The sequence below is a fragment of the Poeciliopsis prolifica genome, unplaced genomic scaffold, assembly GCF_027474105.1.
Source record: "Poeciliopsis prolifica strain line A6 unplaced genomic scaffold, Auburn_PproV2 SCAFFOLD082, whole genome shotgun sequence".
NCBI lineage: Eukaryota > Metazoa > Chordata > Actinopteri > Cyprinodontiformes > Poeciliidae > Poeciliopsis > Poeciliopsis prolifica.
The window spans coordinates 14,723-36,754 of record NW_026562457.1 but is presented as its reverse complement, the minus strand read 5'-3'; the positions used below and the strand labels follow the sequence as shown (position 1 = coordinate 36,754).

General features: G+C 45.8%; 1 pseudogene; it reads left to right on the top strand.

The window, feature by feature from the left end:
• Positions 1-342: 342 nt before the first annotated feature.
• Positions 343-22,032, top strand: part of LOC129352909 (intermembrane lipid transfer protein VPS13D-like) — a 36,094-nt pseudogene continuing 14,404 nt past the window's right edge.

The window sequence follows — 22,032 nt, the reverse complement described above, 5'->3', positions numbered from 1 at the left end:
TTAAAGCTGAAGGCCTTAGCTGCTCCCTTTACAGCACAGTCTTACTTTCTGCAGAATATTTTTCCGGGACCGTTTTGGTCCGAAGAACGTTATCACTGTGACCTCACTTGTACTTTTCTTCCTCTTCTTTTTCTTATATTGTACAAATGTACATTTGATGGCACTCCTGTGAATAAGGAATTGATTTTAAGTGTTTGTCATACTGGTTTTATTTTGTAAAAAACAAAGAAAAGACAAAATAAAAGAAAATAAACACATCCAAAGTTGTATTTTTCTGTGTATCAAAGGTGAACAAATTGTGTAAATGGGGATAAATTGGATGAATGTAAATCAAACATCTCAATGGAGGTCTGTTTAGTGATAACCAGTGATTGGAAACTTACTGTGCAGAAACCAGTTTTAGATTATTTCAGCTTTGTGACAGGAAAGGACAGAGACTGAAACCAAAGAGGGATGGACAGCAGTGATAAATGTCGACAAATGTCCACGCCACTAAACCCCTGAACTGGATAGGTGAATGATACATAAACAGTTGAATAACACAAATATGAGTACAAAATGTGAAATAAAAATACAAAATTACACAGAAATGTAGAAACAAATGATCAATCCACCAACCTTCTTATTGGTTTATATGATTAACAAAGATAAAAGAGAAATCTAAATCAAATTTTGTTTGAGTTTAGCTTCTCACTGCCCTTTATAGGTGACGCATGTTTTAAATAAGTAAGAACACAAGTAAAAAGTCACATTTCCCTCGTTTTTTCACAGGAGTCGTGGAAAAAATGCAATTGTTTTTTTTTGGAGGATGTTTAGTTTGTTGTTTTACTTTAAGAAAAGCTAAATAAATAAACAAATACCTACAAATTTTTAAATCAACGAATAAATGCCTGCGCATTTATAAACACATGAATCTGAACTTTTCTTTATGTTTAATTATGCAAATTAGCTTTCAGTTGAATCTTCACAGTTATCACCTCAAAAAACACCTTCGATTAAAAACAAATTTAAATTATTATTTATTTATTTAATTTTAATTGTATTTTTTTCGTTAATAAATATTTTTTGTGTTTTTCATGTTAACTTGTTACGACATCAGAACCATTTATCCAGCAGTTCTTGTTTCCCTGGTGTCCTTGAAAGCAGCACAAGTGGGCCGTCTTGTTTTCATCACGTGACCGGAAGCCAGCGTTGATAGTTGAACGGTGTTCGGAGATGTTGATAGTTTCGTTGGTGTGACAGACCTGTCTGAAGTTTATAACAGTGCTGTCGGCAGTTTTTCTTTCTGAGAACCTGAGGAGAAGCCATTTCGCTGATAATTCCTGAGACTTTGACTCATTAAAAGCGGACAGTTTTGGCCTTACAGACCCAAACATGCATGCTAACTTTAGCCAAGTCGCTAGCTAACTGGATCCACAACCTTCTGTCCTTTCCAGGAGCACAGCCAGGGTGGGCTGTTTTCTGGCTGTTTTATTTTCTGTTTCGGTTCCTGCCACCGCCTGTTGGTCCCTGCAGTGCTAATGTACGTTGTGCTGTTGGTGGAAGTTGGCGCTATGCAGCTGAATAACAGCTAACTGTCTCTTCAGTCCCGACCCGAGGGCTTCTGATAAGACAACACAAACAACCCTCACTTGCGCGTCCCAGACATGGACGCTATGGCTCCATAGGACTAGAGCCGTCCTTCTCGGTAAGTCAAGATTTTGATCACCTTGAAACTAAATCAGGGGAGTAGTTGTCATGGCGACGGTCATTTTCCAGAGGAAAGTCTCGGGATTTGTGTTGCTGTTAGAAATGAGCCTCGATTGAAGAGTTTATTTACCTCATGTCAGTATTTTCATTATGGCTGCTGATGATCAGAAGTTGCTGACATGTTACACTGGATGTTCGTCGTTTTGCAAAACTTTTCACACCTTGAGCTTTTTCACTTTCAATCTGGTTACAACTGCAAACTTTAATGTGTTTCAGTTTCCTAATGCAATGTAGTCTAGAACGATGAACTCTGGAACGTTTTATTTTTACAAATAGCAACGTGAAAAGCCTGGCATGTATCTAAACTGCCATTGTTAAGACTTCCTCTGCCTCCAGCAGCTCTGCACATATCATGCTGGTTATTATTTGATAAATAGCTTAAGATCGATCAGATGGGATGGAGAGCATCTGTAAACATCAGTTTGAAATCCAGTTCTAAGTCCATCTATAAGCTCAAATAATTTGATTGTATTGTTAACAAATGTGGAAAAGATGGAGTTATTTTGCAGAACTTTGAATAGGCCATCACGTTTGAATGCAGTTAGAAAGTTTGGAGCTAATAATAAGTGTTGTTTCTTTGTAGCTGAAGAAATATTTAATTTAAATATGAGTCACGGGCGGCAGTAGTTAAACATTCCCGTTGCTGTGAGATTTCTGCTGTTGTGTTTGTTAGACAGCAGATGCCTCCTCTGTGAGGCGAGCGACCGCCACCATCATCCCACTAGAAATACTCCAGCTCCTGCATCATCACCTTCATCTTCTTCTTCATCATCCCTGAGCCATCAGGATGTTGGAGGGCTCGTAGCCTGGGTGCTAAACACTTACCTGGGAAAATATGTCAGCAATCTGAACACAGATCAGCTCTCCATTGAGCTTCTTAAAGGTAATAAATGTTTATTATTGAGACTCGCAGCTTTTGCCTGAAAAGGATGCGAGTCTTTTCAGTTTTGGCCTTTATTTCTCTTTCATTTATATCCTCAGGTGCAGTGGAACTGGAAAACCTGCCACTGAGGAAAGATGCCCTCCGAGAGTTTGACCTGCCATTTGAAGTCAAAACAGGTGAGGGGAAAAAAAGACCAAATAACAAACCCTGGATCACCAAGGAACTATGAAACTAGAAATAAAGAGTCTTTAAGGAACGAGATGAAGATTTATTGAGGAGAAGCATCTCAGAGTCAAGACCAGAGACAGCAAGGTTCTGGAGAGACCTGCTGAATACAAGATCAGGACCCCCTGCAGTTTGCTTTTATTTTATCACATTTATTTTTCTGTTGTTATTTTATATTTTATGTTGTTATTTTGAAACACCTTGTTGCTGAAATGTGCTGTACAAACATACTTGGTTGATTGATTGACTGGGATGATCACATTCCTGTTGATCATCATCAATCAGTAATAATATGATCTATTTACTTGTCGTTGGTCAGGACTCTGGCAGCAGCATCTTCTGTTTTTAACTGACACTTTAACCCACCAAAATAAAATCTTTCATCCAATTTTCTGTCTTATTTTGACAGGAAAATCTTAATTCTGGTATTTGACTCGGCAGTAGGCTAATGCGACTTTATTTCTGAGTCCATAGCTAGTCTGGGATTTTAACATGCTGATCTAACAGGCCCAAATACGGAGAGTTCTTTCTTTTCTGCTCTAAACTGTAAGCAGTTTTGATTTATTCAGTCAATATTCTGTGCATGCATCCACACAGAGAAATATAAAGACATGCTTTATCAAATCATGTAAAAGAGTCCTGAGAACAGAACCTTGGGGAACGCCACATTTTTTGATGACACAATAATAGAAGTTTAGCTGCCATGATTTTCTGATGTTAAAGTTAAAAAATGAGAACTCGTCCATTGTTTTTCTTTTACACATTTAAACTCATCATTTTGTGCTAAGATGTATTAAGCATGTTGTGCTTTTCCAGGATTTATTGGGAAGATCACTCTGCAGATCCCGTTCTACCGGCCTTACAGCGACCCCTGGGTCATCTCCATGTCCCAGCTCAACCTTATCATCGGACCCACTCAGCCGCAGGAGTTTGACGTGGAGAAGGAAAATGAGGAAGCGAGGCAACGCAAAAAGTACCTCCTCAAAACTCTCGAAGATAAGTTCAAAGTGAGTTAAATTTTTGGTTCTTCCTTTTTTTGTAGGTTTCTGTCTCTTCTTGAGGAAAACTGCAAACTTTATATGTAGTTCAGTGTTGGTTATTGTTGACATTTCCTGTTGTCATGCCTGTGTGGCTCCTGCAGAGTGAATGTGATCAGAGAGGAGAGTCCTACTGGTACTCTGTCACCGCCTCGGTCGTCACCAGGATTGTTGAAAACATTGAAGTGAGTCATTCTGCCGCATGTGATGCATGTGGAATATATTATATCACTTATCATATCATGTACTATAAACTAGTATCACTGATGAATAATGCTAGTTTTCTTTCTGCCTTCGGTGTTCAGCTGAAGATCCAAAATGTTCACTTGAGGTTTGAGGATGACTTTTCCATCCCGGGAAAGGCTTTTTCTTTTGGAGTTTGCATCAACAGGGTGTCGGCTCACAATCCTTCCAAAGAGCTGGTAAGCGTTTATCCTTAGGACAGACAAGCCCTTCCAATGAACAAACAATTATGTCCCTGAAAACAAATGAACTTGCGATTAGCTTCTTCTTTTATCAGTTTTTAACTACAGAGTAAAGTTCCTGTAAAGATTAAGTTTTTATTAATCTCTACAAGAAGATTAATAAAAACTTTTTTAATCCTTTTAGATTAAAAAAACTCACAAAAAGTTTAGAGATGGGTGAAGAGCAGTGGTGGCGGCTAACTCTATAGCTCCAAACAATGAACATAACGACGCTGACGCGCTACATGGAAGCTAACGCTGACGTGAGACCTAATCGAAGTCCTTGGTGTTAATACGGTTTTGTTTTGGTCTCAGATCCATAAGCCTTTCAAACAGAAGCAGCTGGAGATTGAAGACTTCAGCGTTTACTGGGACACAAAGTGTGAAATGCTGGGAAAGCTGCCTGCAAGCGAGATCCAGGTTGGTTACACATTTAGTTTTATTGATTTATACGCCTTCTGGCTCTTTGAAACGGTGCAAAGGTCATGGTGTCTCCCACCCTCTCCACCTTCAATGCTACACATTTTTACTGCATCCTGAGTTTCTGCTGCAGATTAAAGGTCCAAGATAAACAACAGACACAAAGACGTTTGAGTATCTTCATGTGGATGAAAGACTTCCTTCTTACAGTGTGAAACAGACATTGTGCTCTTTTTGTTGAAATGCAGCAGTGATGAGATTCTCTGTTTTCCATCCTGGCAGGATGCGATGACTCAGTGCATGCAGAGTCGCCAGCACCAGTACATCTTTGAGCCGGTCCGTGCCTCCGTGCTGCTCAGGAGAAACACCTCCAGGGAGCCGCTGAGGACCCGAAACATCCCTCGGATCGAGGGCCAGGTCCAGCTGGAGCCCATGTCTTTACGTCTCTCCCAGGTCCAGCAGAAAAAACGTCCCATTTCTTTCTGGAGCATATCGGAATGTTTTGCTCTCTGAAAGCGTTTTTATTGCGTTTTTCTGATATTTTCCCACAGGTTCAGTACCACCAGATAATGGCTTTCCTTAAAGAAGTGGAGCGCAGAGAGAGAGGGATGCTGTACAGAATATGGAGACCCAAAGTCCCGATTTCTGGGAAGTAAGTGCTGTCTTTAATCAACCAATCAATCACCAATCAGGTTTTTGTGTATGGCACATTTTGCCGGGCGGTGTGGGACCGGGCTGTGTGGGACCGGTGGGACCGGGCTGTGTGGGACAGGGCTGTGTGGGACCGGGCGGTGTGGGACCGGGCTGTGTGGGACCGGGCTGTGTGGGACCGGGCTATGTGAGACCGGGCTGTGTGGGACCGGTGGGACCGGGCTGTGTGGGACAGGGCTGTGTGGGACCGGTGGGACCGGGCTATGTGAGACCAGGCTGTGTGGGACCGGGCTGTGTGGGACCGGTGGGACCGGGCTGTGTGGGACCGGGCTGTGTGAGACCGGTGGACCGGGCTGTGGGGACAGGGCTGTGTGAGACCGGGCTGTGAGACCGGGCTGTGTGGACCGGGCGGTGTGGGTCCCACACAGTGGAACCGGGCTATGTGGGACCGGGCGGTGTGGGACCGGTGGAACCGGGCTGTGTGGGACCAAGAGGTGTCTCCATCTTCCTGGTTTTAGTCAGAACTCCAGCAGCAGGTTCTGGATCAGCTGCGACGGGATGATGGATTTTTTTCCTTCTTTTTCTTGACACTGTTGCATCAATCAGTTTTTATTTTTTCTGGTTCTAATTTCCTTTGTCATTTTACTGGTTTCTGACTGGATTTCCTCGTTTCTCCCCAGCGGACGGGTTTGGTGGCTGTTTGCCATTCAGGCCAACCTGAGTGACATCAGGGAGCAGCGGCGGCGAGGCAGCTGGGCGTTTGCGCTGCAGCGCGCCCGGGACGCGCAGACCTACACCGGCCTCTACTTCCGAAGGCTGAAAGCCTCCCTGAGCCCAGAGGACGAGGTAGAGCCACACATAATGCAGCGAACATGACACACAGTCTGCAATAAACAGAAACATAATATTATGTTGGCATTAAAAGATATTTGCTTAATTTTACCAACAGAAGTTAAAGAATTTGTATTTACATTTTTATCGCGGATCATATTTAAAGCATATTTGGTATTAAATGATTCCTTAAATGTGACCAGTTGGTAAATTTCATCAATAAAATCAGTGAATTTTGATGTCGCACTAATTAGTAAAATGGCTAAAAACGTCTTACTGGTTTTAGTTAAACATGTGTGAAGTTTGGTGAATTAAAAAAATGTTATTTATAGTCATTAAGTGAACATTTTTCTCCTTTCAGTATTTTCTAAAGACATTCGACAAAATGTAACATCTTCTCTGGTTTCTGAAATCGTGACTCTATGTTGTTTTTATAACGTTTTATTTTTGTCTGTTTATGATGTAAAGCTCTTTGAACTGCCTTTTACTGAAATGTGCAACAAAAATAAACTTATTGATACTTTATTACCTGGAGGATGTAAAAGCGTCTCGAGAACGGATCCCTGGGGAACTCCATGTTCCCCAGAGACACTTTAATGCGAAGTTGGCACTTTTAATGCAACTTTGCATTGAAAGTGTTATTTATAACAAGACTCCTTCATGTTCACTCTGTCAAATAAAGTTACCAAAATTATTTTGGGATTCCAAAGCACAGTGAATGTTTGTGTTTTTGAATGTTTTGTTATTTATAAACTATTTTCTTCTGTTTTGTGCTTCAGGCTGAACTTGAACGCGTTGAAGAGGAGCAGACGCTGGAGGAGCTGCAGATTCTCAGAGAAGTTGTCCATGACAGGGTTCGGTTGCAGGAAGAGATGGCAGATGTACGTTTAGATGATCGCAGAGGGTTTGCAAACATCAAAGTGCATTTCAGTAAATTTGAATATTATCCAAAAGTTAATTCAGTAATTCCAATAACATTATTTCCATTTATAGATTCTTAGTCACACAGTGACGTATTTATGAGGTCATTAAAGTTAAAGGAGCTGCACTTTCAGTTTTGTATCCAACTATGCTGATTGAAAGTTGAGTGGAAGAAAAAGTGCGGTAGAAAAAGATGATGCAACTTCTGTTCATCCCTCTGAAGCTAACATTTTCTAATCTGTATGTAGCTTCCCAGACTTTGTTTGAACAGATTTCATTTTTTCCACTCGGTGTTTTTTGCAGAACGTTCGGGAGCCTAGCGGCAGCCCCCAAGCTGCTCCACCTGCCACATCCGTTCCTAAAAGTGGAAGCTACAGAATGATTCAGTACCTGCAGTCTTGGTTCCCTGGTTGGGGCGGCTGGTCTGGAAACACGCAGGTTCTGGACACACCTGAAGAACTCCTGCCAAGTCCATCATCCTGGGATATTCTAGGTTAGCATCAGGCTGCGGACTGAAAGAGGCTCGGCGTTCAGCGATCTGTTTTATGCTACGCTGTAATGTTTAATTCTTCTGATTCTTCTCCAGCAGAGACAGGGGATTTGTTCGACCCACTGGAGGACTCCCACACTCTGAACACCTTCACTAGACGAGATTACATGTTTGCTCGACTGGAGATCTTTTTGGCGAAGGGCGGAGTCACTCTTTTTCACGAGGAAAGGAGAGCGAACTCGATGCACGAGAGTGGCGTCCTGCAGCTGGAGTTCTCAGGTACGAGCTTGAGTTTGTTTTCCTTCAGAATAAAATAACTATCATCATTATTTGGTTACTTTTTAACATAATTTACTCATTACACTGAACAACTTGAAAGTTGGCAACTGTTTTATTTATTTTTTAAATCTAGTGGAAGTTAACAAATAATCAAAAGTATTAACCACCTGGTGAACTCCACCAATAACTTTACCTGGTTTTGATGTGACTGGAGGAAACTAAGCACATTTATTTTGAGATAAACATTTATTCATTAAAACATGGTTCTAATTTTATTTGTGCTTCAGAAATATGAGATTTCTCTTTAGAAGCAAAGTTTGTATTTTGTGGCGTTTACAAAACTCAGCAGCTGTGGTAACAAACTGGTGGCTATCAACAAGGTTTAGCATTAGCTTCTGCTAAATACCAAGATGCTATAGCGCTTAGCGTTAGCAGAATTAACTTTTATGTTAGCAGTCCCCAACACTGACAATGAGTCTCATTTATTATGAAATTAGTTTAAAAATACTCTATTGCCAGATCTGATTGTAATACTTTCCTTTCTTGCTCCAGTTGATCAACTTTTACCATAATGGAAATAAGGGTAATTACCCTGTATTACAGTAATATAGCTGTATTACAGTGTAGTTACATTGTAGTTAGATGTCAGTGTAATTACCCTGTATTTGTGGTGCTTTACTCAGGAGTGAAGGTGATCGTGGAGTCTCTTCCTCGCTCGGAGTCGTCCTTACTGGCCGTTAAACTGGGCAGTCTGTTCCTCAGAGACCTGACCACTCAGGGCACCATGTTCCCCTTCCTGGTGTCGCCCAAAATGGTAATCCACATGCATCTCTTCATCAACATGCACCTTAATGATGCTGGCTTCATTATCTCCGTGGGTCTAACGATGTCCACTTGTTGCAGGACAAAGTTGTTGTTGCCCTTAGTCAGTCCATGAGTCAGCACAGCGCTGCTGCTGGTAAGGATTGATTTTATTCAGTGTCAATAATATTCTGGACGTCTCTGTCAGTAAGTTAAGGACTTGCTTTCACAGCAATCTGTACACATGTTGTGTTATCAGAGAACGATGCTGAGTGGACTTCTCCGGTGTTCGAGATGATATACGAGCGCAACCCTGTGAGGTCCAAATTTGAGAGGAGGCTGGAAGTGAACACCAGTCCATTAAACATCATCTACAGTCCACAGGCCATGAAAAAAGTCACTGAATTCTTCTATAAAGGAAGAGTTCACACTTCAGGTCAGTATGGAGTGTCAAAACATTCCCAGAGTCAGCTGAAAAAGAAAATACACCTTCTTTAAGTTTCATGGTTTTACACATGAAGACAAGATAAATCTGTGTCATACTTATCTCCAAAAACACAGAAAGTCACTTTTAAAAAAAAAGTTCCTTTAGCCTGAAAAGTTGCTAAATACAGCAACAAAATCTAAAGTTGGCAACAAGGCTCCTTGTGGCGACAGCCTCCCTTTCCCACGCAGGTCATCCCCACACTGGGCCACGCCCCTCAGTGTCTCTTGGCTCCGCCCACTTTTGTGAAAAGTTTCAATGTTTAGAGAAGGATTCATTAGCAACGCCTGCATAAAAACCGTTTTTATTTGTTTGAAATTAGATGCAAGTCATTGGGATGAAGTTAAGATCAGACAGGACTGATATTTATGAAATCTTTTGCTCCAGGCTTTGGCTACCAGTCTGAGCTGGAGCTCCGGGTAGCCGAAGCCGCCAGGAGGCAGTACGACAAGCTGAAGAAGCAAACCAAGGCGGAGATCCGACAAACCCTGGATCAGCTGCTCGTTGGAGAGTTTATTGTAAGAAGAAGTTGCTGGAAAGTCACATGAAACGGATATAAACTTCAAATCTACTGTCATTGTTTTGCTTTTGCAGGAAAACAGCAAGCGCTGGACAATGAAGCTGGACATTTGCGCGCCTCAGGTGGTTTTCCCCGATGACTTCCAGTCAGAAGACCCGATGCTCGTGGTGGTGGACTTAGGCAGGATCCTTCTGACCAACTCTCAAGGTGAAGCAGCCAACAGTTACCTCCTCTTTTCATCTGATGGGATTTAATGCACCCTGTAACTGCTGATATTTGTTCCCCTCTCTGAAGATGACAGCGTCGTCAGCGTCGCTCAACCGGAGCAAGAAGTCCAGAGTGACGATGAGTACCAAACTCCTCTGGCCACCCCGCCCTTGTCTCCGCTTGCAACTGAAATGCCTTTCAAACTGCTGTTTAAAAACACAGAACTTCCAGCCTCAGTTCTCCGGAGACTTCGAAGGCCTACAGCAAAAAGCTCTATGAGAAGTACTGCCTTTCATTCAAGGACCTGCAGATTATGGTCGGGCGCTACAAGGACAGCTGGAAGCACCTTCAGGACAGCGAAGTGGGACCAACCCACGTAGTGGAAAAGTTTAACGTCCTGCTGCAGCTTGAGCAGCGGCTGCGCTACACTTCGGACCCTCAGCTGCCCGGCGCGGTGCTGTCAGGAACGCTGCCGGATCTAAAGGTGCACATCAACCTCGAGAAGATGACCGCCATCAGGACTTGTCTGGCGCGGCTCAACAGGCCAGCTGAAGACGACAGCGACTCGGGGAAAGACCAGAGCGCAGCGTCCCCTGACGCTCCCACGCTGCGCCGGGACAAGATCTTCCACAGAGTGGACAGTTCGTGGAAACTGCAGGATTCTGCCAAGAACCTGACGCAGAGCGTGATGACCTTAGAGCAGCACACCCGGAAGTCCTGGTGGAATCCCGCCTGCTGCTGGCTGAGTTCAACATCAACTACATGCAGCTCGGTGTGGAGAGCAACGGCCGCTATATTTCTGTTTTCAAAGTGTTTGGCACGAACGCTCATTTTGTCAAGCGACCTTACGACGTAGAAGTCGCTCTGACGGTTCACGGATTTCTCCTGGTCGACACGCTGCAGACGTACGGCTCCGACTTCGACCTGCTCGTTGCGTCTCACAAGCATCTAAGCTTCGATGTTCCACCGGTAGCCTCAGAGAAAGCCAGCCGTCTTCCCACTTTGTGTGACGAGCAGACCTCTGAGCATCCTGGAGTCCATCCTGGGTCATTCTCTGATCTCTCCCCATTTAGTTCCTTCCTGAAAGACCAGGACGCCCTCATTAGGATCGAGTATCAGTTTGTAAGCTCAGACTGTCCCCCATGAACCTCAACAACTCCCTCCAGGTCACCAGCATTCAGGTCAACAACCTGGACATCATTCTCAACCCTGAGACCATGGGGAGCTGCTCAAGTTCCTCCAAAAGTCTTTCCCAAAGAGGAGACTGCATCATCCACCCAGGAGAGTCCAACCCCGCTGTCCAGTGAGGAAGAAGACCGGGCCTATCAGGCAACGTACGACCAGAACAAGGAGCTAACCGTGGAGATCCACCGCCTCAACCTGCTGCTCCTGCGGACTGTCTCCTCTAGCACCGCCCTGGCAGTCGAGAAGAAAGGCCTGAAGATCGCCACCGCCAGCATCTCTGGTACCAAGGTCAACGTTTCCCTGGGAAGCCGTCTGGACGTCAGCGGTTCCCTGGGGTCCTTGCAGCTGGTGGATTTAACCCAAGAGGCAGGCCGAAACCAGTTTGTGGTCAGCATTGGGAGTGTAGAAGACCGCTCCTCGAGTCCCGAAGGTTTAGCGTTTCTGCCCGACAGCCAAGAGTCTCCAATAGACGCTCTGAACTTTCAGTTGAAGGAGAAATCTGAGGGAGAGTGTTCTTTGAAGCTACACATGGCGTCTCTGCACTACAACCACTCGGCCAGGTTCCTGCGTCACCTCAAACTGTCAGCCAACGAACTGGAGGACAGTTTCCGCTCCGTGTTGAAAAACGCCGCCACGACCGTGTCGACGGTTCTCGCCTCCAAGACGGCGGAGTACAGCGGCAGGGTTTCGCTGTTCGAGACGCCGTCACGGAGATCCCGAACTATCGGCCAGAGCTGGGGGTGTTCGTTGACCACGAGGAGGACGTCTCCATGGGGGAGCCTGAATCCGCCCTGGACACCTTCTTCGTGAAGCTGACCCTGAACATCAGCATCGAGTCGCCGGTCGTATCCATTCCTCGGAAACCCGGACACCCCGAGCTGTTGGTCGGCCATCTGGGAAGCATTACATCCAGAACTTTGTCAGTGGTGAAGACTCTCAGGGAGCGAGGCTGGAGGTGTTGGTGAAGGACATCGGACTGTACTCAGTCAACACCAGTCACTTAGTGCTGAAGAGACCGCCAGAGAGGAGAAAGCCGACTCGTCTTCACCATCCCACTCTCTGGTCAGCAAGGATGAATCCCAGTTCACACGCCACGACTTCTTCGAGTCGCTCAGCCGGGGAGAAGGTGAGAAGATTATAAGTATCGATGAAAGTTACCGATTAATGATAGAAGTTAAAGTTTATTAACCTTTCAGAGCCGCTAACGATTAATATTTAAAAACAAACAAGCATAAATTTCATTTTACATCCCACTCCAGACTCTGTTTGTATCGTTTCTCTTTCCTGTTCTATACAAAGTATTATCAGAGGATAAATTGTTTACATCATATCTAGAGGTGAGATTCTATTAAAATGTTTAATTGCAGGTTTTGTAATTAATTAATGGCATTTTAATTGAAAGACATAACGAGACAAATAAGCAATTCTAATTCTTGCTAAAATATTGAGGAAATAACCATATGATGTCGTCAACAAATATATTTATATAGACCATCAGATTGGTAAAATAATCACCACTACATCTTTTTCTACCAAACTTCTTCCTTCCACTCAACTTTCCATGATTATGCTTAGGTTCTGCCCTCTGTAAAGAGTGAATGTCTTCAACAATGACTGTTGCTAATCTCCCCACTTATCCAGGTTAAAAACGTACATAGATTACATCTGTGTATGACTACCTGCTTGGATTAATAATTCTTTGGATTATATTCTCATGAATGGGGACAGACCTTTATCTGTTTCCTTCATCATTTATGTGACATTTAACTTTCTGTCCTACAGCCTTCCACATACTGAAAGACACAACTATTCACTTCACTTTGAGAAAACGCCGGATGGGGATTCTGAGTTCATCCTGCTGACGACAGACGAGCCGTTCAGGAGCACCGGCCAGATGAGAGTCCAGGGGAAATTTGTCAACCCTGTTCAGGTAAGTTGTGCACATGAGATGATTGACGGCGCTAAGCCCTCCTCCTGGCTCTGACTGGTTGTTTTTGGAGTGTTTCTTCAGACCGCAGTAGTAGCAGAGGAGCTGGATGTTTCACAGATTATGTGTCTCATTACAAACTGTCTCAACATGAAGACAGTTTTAACAAATATGTAAAAAATGCATATATTAAAGTCACATTCTGCAGAGTTATTGACTCAAAACTACCTCCTGTATCTCACTGAAAACTTACCTGCAAGTTAGTTTTGTTTGATGTCAAGTGTGCTCAGATATTTGCAGTAGACCAAAGTTACTTGGTGTTTTGCAGTGTGAGAGTTCAGGTTCTGCTTTCTGAATGTGTTGCCGACAGTCGTCAGGTTGTGCTTGGCAGATGGTTTCTGTCCTTGCCCAGTCACAGTCTCACCCTGTTGTTGTGTTTATTGTAGGTGTGTCTGTGTAAACCCGTGTATGAGCAAGTTCTCCAGACTCTGGACAATCTGTCCCTGATTGAGGAGCAACCTCTGACCCCCAGCCAGCCGCCGACGCCGCCCCCGCCAACCCCGTCCTCCTCCAGGCCCCACGCCTTCCCCGACCCCCAGGGGGTCTGTTCGCCAGGGACCCGCCCTCCATCAGCTTCTCTCACTCCTCCCTGTCCTCTCCGCTGTCCCTGCCGTCTCACCGGCCCGTCCTTCAGCCGCCGACCTTCACCCAGCTGAAGGTCACGTGCTGGTGGCGGAGCTGCAGGTGCAGCTGAGCGCAGACCTCACGCAGGGCTCCCAGGGTCTGGTCAGCGTGCGCTTCCAGGACCTGGAGGGCCGCTTCACCAAGGACCACCCGCAGCTGCTGGAGGTGCAGCTGGCTCTGCGCGCGCTGCTGATGGAGGACCTGCTGGACCCCAACACCGACTCCAAGTACAAGCACCTGATGAAGTCCCACGGCGCCCCCAAGCCGTCCACCTTCATCTCCAAGGACCACCTGTCCCGCAGCTGCCCGTCACGCTCCAACGCTCTGTCCCCGGACATGCCGCGCTCGCTGCCCGCCTACATCAAGGAGACGCAGAACGTCTTCCAGCCCTACCAGAGGCACCCGCCACGCCGTCCGCCGTGCGCAAGTCCAAGAAGGACCCGGAGTTCCCCAGCACCCCGCCTCCCTCTCCGACGCCGCGCGCCGGCTCCCCGCAGCCCGACTCCAACTTCGACGACACGTTGGTTCACATCAACGTGCTGCTGGTGGAGGCCGGCCACCCGGAGTTCAGGACGCGCTACGGCGGCGTCGGCCGCAGTGTGGACGTGGACTTCAACTGCCTGGACATCCTGATCACGCTCCAGACCTGGGTCGTCATCCTGGACTTCTTCAGCATCGGCTCCACGGCCAGCAACCACGCGGTGAAGCCGGCGGCTGCCGCCACCCAGCCGGTGGCCGGGCAGCCGCTGTACGAGCCGGACGGCGTCGAGGAGGAAGAGGTGCAAGAGGACACGGTGGCGCCGGCGGTCAACACCAAGCTGGACCTCAAGGTTGGTCACATTTTGGCACCTGGTAACACCAACAGGAGATGACTTGGAAGCACTGATTTATCGGCACAATTGTCTTAATTTTGGGCGATCAGCCGATACTCGCATGTGAAGCCGATCTTCTCTGCCTCAACCACAGCCGCTGTTGTCTCCGGCTCTGATAAAATGTTCAAACAGATCATTGAACATTGAAAATGTACTGATCTGTTTGCAGCATCTCCTACGTGAACTGAAGCGAAGTGGTGCCATTGTTGACCCGTCTGTCTTTTTTCCAGGTTCATTCTTTGACTCTCATCCTCAAGAACAAGAAGCAAACTCAGAGCGAGCGTGTCAAAATTATCCGCTCATCTGGATACGCGCGGTACGTTTAGGAACCATTCACATCCGCTTCCTGCTGCCAAACATTCGCTGACAGCTTTAATGTCTGACTGCAGACGGACTTGCGGATACACGGCAGCTTGGGACGTCTGTCCCTGAGTGACCTGACCCCGCACGGCGACCTCTACAGAGAGCGCTTCACCACACAGGGAGGGGAGGCGCTGGTTTTCAACATCCTCAGGTACAGACGGTCTCATTACGACTTCCTCTGCTGGAACCGTTTCCCACCTAATTTCTCCTTCGTTCTGCAGGTTCGGCGAGCCGGATCCTGACCTGCAGCGCGAGTATGACGTCAAGGTGGTGTCGCTGCAGATGGCGTCTGTTCAGTACGTTCACACGCAGCGCTTCCAGGCCGAGGTGGTAGCTTTCATCCAGCATTTCACCCAGCTGCAGGACGTCCTGGGCAGACAGAGGGCGGCCATGGAGGGCCAGGCGGTGAGTCCAAACCACCAGGCGCACCTGGGACATGCGGTCAGGGGAGGCTCACCTGTAATCCTGATGAGTAAAACAGATGCTAAAGATGAGGAATCATGAATAGAAATTAGTTTATCAACATAATTATAGTCAAAATCGCGCTGAATTTCCTCATTGCCAGTTCGAATGTATGGAAAAAGTCCAGGGTGAGGCAGTGTAGTACAATAGCTCACCTTTGGGGGGCGCTGTGTCACACAGAGTGAATGAAGGCGGTGAGTCCAAAACCACAGTTGGCCCCAACTTCTTAATGAAAGTTGGGGCCAAGATTCATTAAGACCTGCAGCAGCTTGACGTCCAGCGAGAATCCAGCCCTGTCTCCATGCTGGACAGTCGCTGACGATGGCTAGCATTGATTTCAGGTCGTCAACATTACGCGCTAAATCCTAAATCAATCAATCAATCAATCAAATTTTATTTGTATAGCACATTCAGCTACAAGTCATTTCAAAGTGCTTTACATCATAAACACAAAACACAAAGGCATGCAACATAGAATAAAATACCAAGTTTTTTTTTTTTTCTCTCCTTTTCCTTCTTCCCTTCCCTTTTTTTTTTTTTTTTTTCCCCTTTTTTCCTTTTCCCCTTCCCTCTCCCTTCCCTCCCTTTTCCCTTCCTTCCCTCTTCCCTTTGACACGGAATTTAAGCGCCTGTTACCGCCGGACTCTGCCGTCCGTTTAACCACGGGTATTCGCCGGGCCCCGTTGCCCACAACAGGAAAAAAAAAAATAAAATAAATTACATACATATCCACAAAATCAAATCCATACATATTACATTTCAAATGCAACTCTAAACAGGTGCGTTTTACTTGAGATTTGAAGGAAGTCAGTGTTTCCGCTGTTTTACAGTTTTCTGGAAGTTTGTTCCAAACTAAATGTATCTGAGACTCATAAAAGAAAAAGGATGCTAACTGTCAGCACAACGAGATTTCGATGACAAAGTCAGGAAAAAATTTCAATTAAGAAAAAACAGCCAGAGAGAGGGAAGGGAAGTTGCTAGTTAAGGAAGTTTTCAGTTATGCTATCTTGACTATGAAAACTTTGACATTTAGATGTGCTGAGGAATTCAGTTCAGTTAAAACTAAAACCAACTCTGACAGATCCCCAGCAGGTGTTTAAATTAGCTAATCTACCACCGCTGCTGAGTATTATTACCTAATCAATAAAAACAACGATACTGTGGTTGATTTTTAGGTGCAGAATTCAAAAAGGTCAAAGTATGAAAAGCTAAAACTTCGTATAGATTAAAGGAAAATTAAAAACTGTCAGTCGTTTCACGTTATAATTGAAATGTGAGCTTCTGTTCTGGACATTGGATGTGTCCAGAGCGGGGAACAGGTCCAACCGCGTTTCCATGCTAACTGAGGTAATGGCCCTGTCCTCTCCCCGAAGGTGCGTGATCAGCCTCAGAGGGCGTCCAGGGTTCTGCTGGACATCGACGCCGGCGCTCCGGTTCTCATCATCCCCGAAAGCTCGCAGTCGCCCCGGGTGATCGTGGCCAACCTGGGCCAGCTGAAGGTGCAGAACGTCTTCCTGCCGGCCGGGTCGCACGGAACCGTTTCCCTCCGAGACAAGGTAGAGAAACTCACCATGGCGCACGCCTTTTCCCCTCTCTGGTGAGTCAGCCGCTCCACCGCCGCTCCACCGCCGCTCCATCGCCGCCGGTTCCGCTAACGAACCCGAATTCATTCAGCCGTTTCCTGACATTCCTCAGGTTCACTCATGAAAACTTTATTTTCTGGAAAGTTGGTGAAATGCTGAATGAATTCGGCTTCACTTTTGTAACCAACTAATTACTGCATTTTTTATTTTCATCCATTTTTTAAAAACACTAACTCAGACTCAGCTTTGTCTGATGTTGGAGTTGAGATAGTTTGCTAAGAAATTCTTCATTTAGTCTTACAGAGATTTTCAGAGAATATTGGAGAACTTCACAATAAAAGCATCTGTTGGTCCACTTCCTGTCTAAGGTTAAAACTGACAGAACTCAGGATTCACGGTTTCCTTTTGGGGTTTTTCCGAAAGCTGGCTAACTTGTGCCAGAATCCTTTTAGTTCTGTACCTTAAAGTCTAAAGGTCCAAAACAAAATGTTTGGTTCTGAAGTTTTTCCCTTTGTAACGATTTGAATGAATCAATGAGACACATCACTTCTCTGGTTAGGAGAGAAACAAGCTAATTAGCTAACTGTATAGCTAAATGTTTTCTTAGCTCGTCTTAGCCGTTCATATGCACCTTGTGTGTGTTTTTAAGAATATCATACTGCATGGAGGTTCATACACGGAGCTGTCCCGCTACCAGGTACAGCTGCCTCCTTCTGCTGTGTGTGAGGTGAATTTTGTCTGATTGCTGTGAGCCTGTCCTCCTGTTTCCACCCGTCTGAGACCATCATCAGAAACCTCTGCATCACAGACTGGCTTTGTCACGTGTTGCATTTTCTGATGCATCGCCAAGCAGAATATATCCTCATAAATTGGTGATACCGACCCGGTGTTCAGCCAGGCTATAACTGTACTGAGAAAACGTTTAGTCTGGGCTGGTTTGTGTTTTTGTTAACTGCACATGTTCAGATGTAAGTTGGAGGGTTTGTCAGACAGACCCTGATTTTCAAACCTTTGGATAAAAATGCTGATTACAATCGAGTTTTATTTCTATAAAACTTTGTAGCAGTGCAGTGTTTTTGTCCTGCATGCAGTGATCTGTTGCTTTCTCCGTCACAAAGGAGCGCGTCAAGAGCGCAGCAGAAGGAACGAGTAACGCTCAGGACAAGCCGAGAAGTTTTCCTTCCGGCGCCGCCTCATCGTCAAGGTTTGGCCTCAGCAGACCCAAAGCGGCGAACAGCAGAACCATCCCTGAGGACGAGGACCCGACCGGCTCCGGTCAGCGTGGCTCAGTGGTTAAAGTCGGTCACGGTTTCTCTTTGTGTGCTGTAACCTGCTCTCCCTTCCTGCTGCAGAAGACCATGTGTGTCTGCTGGACTGCATGGCCCTGGACCTGCAGGAGATGGACATCTTTGCCGCGGAGCGCCTGCCCTGGGACAGCACCGGGAAGCCCGAACCCTCAGACCTGATCTTCCCTTCCTACTCGGTCCGTCGGACCGGAGACAACCTGCTGAAAGACTGCTGCCGCCTCACGCTGAAGGTGGAGCGCAACCTGGACAAGTACGACCGAACGCTGCGCATCGGAGCCCAACATGGCCCGTTAGAGCTGCTCAGGGGCCGCGACGTTTTAGCAGCTGTCTTTTAATTACAATGACAAAACCTGGTTATCCTTTGGCTTTTACCTGCTAAACACATAATAAGGTTCCCCGCATGTTACATATTGTCGTCAGTCATCAACTTTTCAGGCTTTGGTTAAATCAATGTGGACTTTCCTCTCTTTGAATTGTTACACATTTCTCCCACACGGCGCTTTGTGGAGGTTTTTAAGAGACGGCGTCTGTTTTCGAGCTCTGTTCGGTTTGTGCTGCGTCGAGTGATTTCAGCCTTGTGTCTCCAGGGAGCTGAACCACACGGTGCCCGACACGTCCATACACGGCAGCTTGTCGTCGGTTCACTGCTCCCTGGACAGGAAGCACTACCAGCTGATCCGGGGCATCCTGGAGAACAACCTGGGGGAACCGGTGGAGGAGTTCCTGCGGCCGTACAACCTGCAGCACCCCAGCAGCTACGTGAGGAGCCCTGCATGCATGCACACATCTCTGCTTTCCTTTAGCATGCAGACATTGATCGTCTCTGATGCTGCTGTTCAGACGGTGCTGAGTGGAGCCGTCTTCACCAACCTGTCCTTCCTGGTGGACATGACGGACGTCAGCCTGGAGCTACTGGACAGTCCCACCTCTGCTGACAGCAGGAACTCGTTAGCCAGGTGAACTTCCTCCTTACAGAACCTCAAGGAACCACATGCTCTGATCCACATGTGGTTCTCGGTTCTCACTTAGGTGCATATCCTCCTCCCTGTCAAAAATCTGGTTTTCTCAGGATTTAAGGTTGAATTTTAGAAGAATTTAAAAAATAATAAGTTAATTGATGCACAAAACAGTGGCTTCCTGAAAATTCTTTCAGTACCGACCCATTTCAATGTGATCCACCATCTGAGGCTAAAGTCCTAAATATTTTGTGTAGTGCATTTATATTGTGTTTACGCACAAGCGACTTCCGCCAACAACAGTGATGGATGACGAAGCTGCTTCTCTCTGCGGGTTAATTAATCTGATTGGAGGCTGGAAAAGCCTGTTGTTGTGCTAAAAGGAGTTAGCCTGTCAGTGAAGCCATGCTAGCCTAAAATAGCATCTCAATGCTAAACATAAAGCAGCTAACACTAATGTCAGCATCCACAGTCCAATATTTCCAAAGAAGCTCCATGAATGATCATCTTCCTGAAACTCTGGGAAGATGAATGACTAAAATGACTCTTTGCTCCCATCTAGTGGTTGAAGAACCAAAATAATAGATAAAAAAATAATAAATATCTTTACTATTGAGCTCGTATGTCCACTTATTCAGTTAGTTAGCAGCAAAAAGGGTTTTTGTAATGTAAATATTGCTTATTTTGTCAATTTTACATATCTTTATCTAAAATGCAATTAATTAAATATAGACTGCAATGAAGTCAGTAAAAGATTTTAATGGAGTCCCATCGCCCGTATTTTACTAAAAACTGGTCAGAAAAGTCAAAGAAACTGGGAGCCTGAAAATGCTGGATTTCAAAAGAATTGGTTTGAAATCCTGTCAGTGATTGTTGGACCAGTTCAACTGTCTATGCATCACATGTCAACATCCTGAAGAATTTCTGGGATTTTATTTTTATTACAGCTGAAAAAACTCCAAATTAGGATCAAACTATATTTGGTATTGATAAAAATACAGAAATTCCCCAAATTAACCTAAATCTTGAACACAAACGCCTGCATGAGCCCTTGTAGAAGCTTAAACACATTAAATATGTAGTTTTAATGGTTTTGGTGTGTTTGTCTTGCACAGGTTCGACTTTGTGAAATCCAAAGTCCTGTTTGAGAGTTTGTCCGACGGCTCCAAGTCAGTGAACCTGGTGTCTCACTCTCTGCTGGCAAACGACACCAGATACACCGAAACCACGAAAAGCAGCGAAAACAGCAGGTGCAACGTGTTCGACTGCATCCTGCAGCCTTCGAAAACGGGAACCAACCGGGCGACTCTGCAGCTGGAGCTGCACTACAGGTGACTCACAGCAAACAGAATATTTCATCTGAACACGTTCATCCAAAAGTTATACACCTCCAGTAAGAGTAGCTCTACTTCGAAATGTTTTTAAAATTTAAAAATGAGAGACAGTGTTTGGAAAAAGTTTACTCAAGAACTGAGTAACTGATCAAATAATCAATCATTTAATATTAAAGAATGACAAAATTAGACGGACCTAAATATAAAGTTAGGTGCAATTTTTTTATTTTAAGGACCAAAATGACAATAATTCATATAATTAACAAAAAATAACAAAATCAGACATTTTGGAAAAATATTTCCAGATCAGTTTTGTTCTCTAAAAAGCTTCAGAAACTTAAGCAGAAGCTGCAGGTGTGTGTCTGGTTTTGGTTAAAACGTATTTGTTTTTCATTCAGTGGGTAGAAAATCCAGAAGTGTTACTTGAGCCACTTTATGATAAAATTACTCCAGTAAAAGTATTAAAAATACTCCTAAAAGTAATTTTTTCTAAAAAGTTACATTTGCCTGAGTAACTGGTAACTACCCGGTTGCTCTGGTTCTGTGCAGATCCACGCGGGACTCGTCCAGCTTCACGGTTGTCCTCAACAACCTGCGGGTCTTCCTGATCTTCGACTGGCTGCAGCTGGTGCATCACTTCCTGCAGCTGCAGCCTGAAAGCACCATGGAGATCCAGCAGCATTGCTACAGCGCCGCTGCAGCCGCCAGCGCCGCAGCCGGCTGCGCCGCAGCATCCGCGGCATCGCGGCGTCCGTCATGCCAAAGACGGTGAAGAGCGGCGTGGTGACGAAGAGGTCCACGGTGATGGTCAGTCAGGACCGCTGCCTGGAGGTGAAGATCAACGTCACAGGTGAGTGAAGAGGCTCACTGACCCTCAGTGGTTCCGTTCGGCAATAATATCTCAGCCCATCTTTTAAAACGTTTCTCTGCTGTCCAGGCACAGAGTTTGTGGTGGTGGAGGACGTTTCCTGCCTCGACACCAACGCCATCATCCTGAAGGGAACCACCGTCCTCACGTACAAGCCCGCCTGCTGGACCGACCGTTCTCTGGCAGCCTGGCCGGAATAGAGGTGCTGCCTCTCCTCCATTGCTATGGGTTGTTATGGGTTGCTACGTGTTACTCTGGGCTGCTGCATGATGGCAGGCGATGTCTCAGCTGCGGCGTTTCCCTGCAGTGTTCTCGTGCCGGCTGGGCAGCGAGCAGGAGACGGCGCTGTCCATCATCGACCCCGTCAACGTGCAGCTGGAGCTGTGCGGCAGCCCCACCTACCCCAGCAGTCCGGGCTCCTGGACGCTTTCAACGTGGAGGACATCCCGCCGCTGCTGGAGGTCGGGCCGCCGCTGCTTCCTGTTCGGTCGGACTTCGTTTTAACGCTGAAGGCGGATTCTGAGATGTT